This window comes from Procambarus clarkii, chromosome 64 (genome assembly GCF_040958095.1).
Source record: "Procambarus clarkii isolate CNS0578487 chromosome 64, FALCON_Pclarkii_2.0, whole genome shotgun sequence".
Taxonomy (NCBI): Eukaryota; Metazoa; Arthropoda; class Malacostraca; order Decapoda; family Cambaridae; genus Procambarus; species Procambarus clarkii.
The window spans coordinates 3,821,484-3,826,549 of NC_091213.1; positions in this window are offsets into that span (position 1 = coordinate 3,821,484).

Genomic DNA, 5,066 nt, shown 5'->3' on the forward strand with positions numbered 1-5,066 from the left:
AATTGACAGGGTATACAAGGATGGATTGTAACACGGGTGGTACACGCACAAAAGGACACAGATGAAAGATGAGTACCCAAATGAGACACAGAGACAATAAAAAGAACTTTGTCAGTGTTAGAGTAGGTAGTAAATGGAATGCTTTAGCCAGTGATGTGGTGGAGGCTGACTCCATACACAATTTCAAATGTAGATATGATAGAGCCCAATAGGCTCAGGAATCTGTACACCAGTTGATTGACAGTTGAGAGGCGGGACCAAAGTGCCTAAGCTCAACCCCCCCTTCCCCCCACAAGTACAACTAGGTGAGTACACGCTCTCACAAACACATACCTATACACACTCTCATACCTATACACACGCCCTCGCATACACACACACCCACCTATAGAGGCTCTACGGCAGCATATCAAAAGCATTGTTGACAATACCCACGAATGACTGGCACTGAATAAAAGGATTACGACCAAAATCAATTTAAATATCAACAGGAAAGTGATTGACTATTTCATGCTCCCCCTCTACACCCCCCGTGACGCGAGTCCCACCCCCCAGCCCCCCACACCACCCCCCAGCCCCCCACACTACCCAGCCAGCCCCCCACACCACCCAGCTCCCCCCACACCACCAGCCAGCCCCACACACCACCCAGCCAGCCCGACACACCACCCAGCCAGACCCCCACACCACCCAGCCAGCTCCACACACCACCCAGCCAGCCCCACACACCACCCAGGCAGCCCCACACACCACCCAGCCAGCCCCCCACACCACCCAGCTCCCCCCACACCACCCCCCAGCCCCCCACACCACCCAGCCAGCCCCACACACCACCCAGGCAGCCCCACACACCACCCAGCCAGCCCCCCAAACCACCCAGCTCCCCCCACACCACCCCCCAGCCCCCCACACCACCCAGCCAGCCCCCCACACCACCCAGCTCCCCCCACACCACCAGCCAGCCCCACACACCACCCAGCCAGCCCCCACACCACCCAGCCAGCTCCACACACCACCCAGCCAGCCCCCCACACCACCCAGCCAGCCCCACACACCACCCAGCCAGCCCCCACACACCACCCAGCCAGCCCCCCACACCACCCAGCCAGACCCCCACACCACCCAGCCAGCTCCACACACCACCCAGCCAGCCCACCACACCACCCAGCCAGCCCCCCACACCACCCAGCCAGACCCCCACACCACCCAGCCAGCTCCACACACCACCCAGCCAGCCACCCACACCACCCAGCCAGCCCCACACACCACCCAGCCAGCCCCACACACCGCCCAGCCAGCCCCCTACACCAACCAGCCACCCCCCCACACCACCCAGCCAGCCCCACACACCACCCAGCCCCCTACACCAACCAGCCACCCCCCACACCACCCAGCCAGCTCCCCACACAACACCCAGCCAGCCCCCCACACCACCAGCCAGCCACACACACCACCCAGCCAGCCCCACACACCACCCAGCCAGCCCCACACACCACCCAGCCAGCCCCACACACCACCCAGCCAGCCCCCACACCACCCAGCTCCCCCCACACCACCAGCCAGCCCCACACACCACCCAGCCAGCCCCACACACCACCCAGCCAGCCCCCACACCACCCAGCCAGCCCCACACACCACCCAGCCAGCACCACACACCACCCAGCCAGCCCCACACACCACCCAGCCAGCCCCCCACACCACCCAGCCAGCCCCACACACCACCCAGCCAGCTCCACACACGACCCAGCCAGCCCCCTACACCACCCAGCCAGCCCCCACAAATCACGCTCAGGAGTCAAATTTCCGACATTTCAGACATTTTGAAAACTGCAGGGGGGTTTGGGCAAAATATGACTCATCGCCGTTTTCAGTAATTGGCATATTTTCGGTATGAAAAGTCGTAATTTGAAAATGAAAATAGGTGCAGAGAGTCAGAATTCTGCTAAAAAATTACGCTCAGGACTCAAATTTCCGACATTTCAGACATTTTGAAAACTGCAGGGGGGTTTGGGCAATATATGACCCATCGCCGTTTTCGGTAATTGGCATATTTTCGGTATAAAAAGTCGTAATTTGAAAATGAAAATAGGTGCAGAGAGTCAGAATTCGGCCCAAAAATCACGCTCAGTAGTCAAATTTTCCTTATTTCAGATATTTGGAAAACTGCAGGGGGGTTTGGGCAAAATATGACCCATCGCCGTTTTCGGTAATTGGCATATTTTCGGTATAAAGAGTCGTAATTTGAAAATGAAAATAGGTGCAGAGAGTCAGAATTCGGCTCAAAAATTACGCTCAGGAGTCAAATTTCCGACATTTCAGACATTTTGAAAACTGCAGGGGGGTTTGGGCAAAATATGACCCATCGTCGTTTTCAGTAATTGGCATATTTTCGGTATAAAAAGTCGTAATTTGAAACTGAAAATAGGTGCAAAGAGTCAGAATTCGGATAAAAAATCACGCTCAGGAGTCAAATTTCCGACATTTCAGATATTTTGAAAACAGCAGGGGGGTTTGGGCAAAATATGACCCATCGCCGTTTTCAGTAATTGGCATATTTTCGGTATGAAACGTCGTAATTTGAAACTGAAAATAGGTGCAGAGAGTCAGAATTCGGCTCAAAAATTACGCTCAGCAGTCAAATTTCAGACATTTTGAAAACTGCAGGGGGGTTTGGGCAAAATATGACCCATCGCCGTTTACAGTAATTGGCATATTTTCGGTATGGAACGTCGTAATTTGAAACTGAAAATAGGTGCAGAGAGTCAGAATTTGGCTCAAAAATCACGCTCAGCAGTCAAATTTCCGACATTTCAGACATTTTGAAAACTGCAGGGGGGTTTGGGGAAAATATGACCCATCGCCGTTTTCAGTAATTGGCATATTTTCGGTATAAAATGTAGAAATTTGAAACTGAAAATAGGTACAGAGAGTCAGAATTTGGCTCAAAAATCACGCTCAGGAGTCAAATTTCCGACATTTCAGACATTTTGAAACCTGCAGGGGGGTTTGGGCAAAATATGACCCATCGCCAATTACAGTAATTGGCATATTTTCAGTATGAAACGTCGTAATTTGAAACTGAAAATAGGTGCAGAGAGTCAGAATTCGGCTCAAAAATCACGCTCAGGAGTCAAATTTCCGACATTTCAGACATTTTAAAAACTGCAGGGGGGTTTGGACAAAATATGATCCATCGCCGTTTTCAGTAATTGGCATATTTTCGGTATAAACAGTCGTAATTTGAAACTGAAAATAGGTGCAGAGAATCAGAATTCGGCTCAAAAATCACGCTCAGGAGTCAAATTTCCGACATTTCAGACATTTTGAAAACTGCAGGGGGGTTTGGGCAAAATATGACCCATCGCCGTTTTCAGTAATTGGCATATTTTCGGTATAAAAATTCGTAATTTGAAACTGAAAATAGGTGCAGAGAGTCAGAATTCGGATAAAAAATCACTCTCAGGAGTCAAATTTCCGACATTTCAGACATTTTGAAAACTGCAGGGGGGTTTGGGCAAAATATGACCCATCGCTGTTTACAGTAATTGGCATCTTTTCGGTATGAAACGTCGTAATTTGAAACTGAAAATAGGTGCAGAGAGTCAGAATTCGGCTCAAAAATCACGCTCAGGAGTCAAATTTCCGACATTTCAGACATTTTGAAAACTGCAGGGGGGTTTGGGCAAAATATGACCCATCGCCGTTTTCAGTAATTGGCATATTTTCGGTATAAAAAGTAAGAATTTCAAACTGCGAATAGGTGCAGAGAGCCAGACTTTTGGTCCAAAATATGGCTCAGGAATCGAATTTGGGATGTTTGGGATATTTTGAAAACTGCAGGGGGGGTTTGGGCAAAATGTGACCCACCGCCGCTTTCAGTATTTGGCATATTTTCGGTATAAAAATTCGGAATTTCAAACTGCGAATAGGTGCAGAGAGCCAGAATTTGGGTCCAAAATATGGCTCAGGTATCGAATTTGGGATGTTTGGGATATTTTGAAAACTGCAGGGTGGTTTGGGCAAAATGTGACACACCGCTGGTTGCAGTAATTGGCATATTTTCGGTATGAAACGTCGTAATTTGAAATTGAAAATAGGTGCAGAGATTCAGAATTCGGCTCAAAAATCACGCTCAGGAGTCAAATTTCCGACATTTCAGACATTTTAAAAACTGCAGGGGGGTTTGGGCAAAATATGACCCATCGCCGTTTTCAGTAATTGGCATATTTTCAGTATGAAACGTCGTAATTTGAAACTGAAAATAGGGGCAGAGAGTCAGAATTCGGCTCAAAAATCACGCTCAGGAGTCAAAATTCCGACATTTGAGACATTTTGAAAACTACAGGGGGGTTTGGGCAAAATATGACCCATCGCCGTTTTCAGTAATTGGCATATTTTCGGTATAAAAAGTCGTAATTTGAAACTGAAAATAGGTGCAGAGAGTTAGAATTCGGATAAAAAATCACGCTCAGGAGTCAAATTTCCGACATTTTAGACATTTTGAAAACAGCAGGAGGGTTTGGGCAAAATATGACCCATCGCCGTTTACAGTAATTGGCATATTTTCGGTATGAAACGTCGTAATTTGAAACTGAAAATAGGTGCAGAGAGTCAGAATTCGGCTTAAAAATCACGCTCAGGACTCAAATTTCCGACATTTCAGACATTTTGAAAACTGCAGGGGGGTTTGGGCAAAATATGACCCATCGCCGTTTTCAGTAATTGGCATGTACCGTTTCTGGGCCTGTACCCGGGCCGTTTCTGGGTCTGTACCCGGGCCATTTCTGGGTCTGTACCTGGGCCGTTTCTGGGCCTGTACCCGGGCCGTTTCTGGGCCTGTACCCGGGCCGTTTCTGGGCCTGTACCCGGGCCGTTTCTGGGCCTGTACCCGGGCCGTTTCTGGGCCTGTACCCGGGCAATTTCTGGGCCTGTACCCGGGCCATTTCTGGGCCTGTACCCGGGCCGTTTCTGGGCCTGTACCCGGGCCGTTTCTGGGCCTGTACCCGGGCCGTTTCTGGGCCTGTACCCGGGCCGTTTCTGGGCCTGTACCCGGGCCGTTTCTGGGC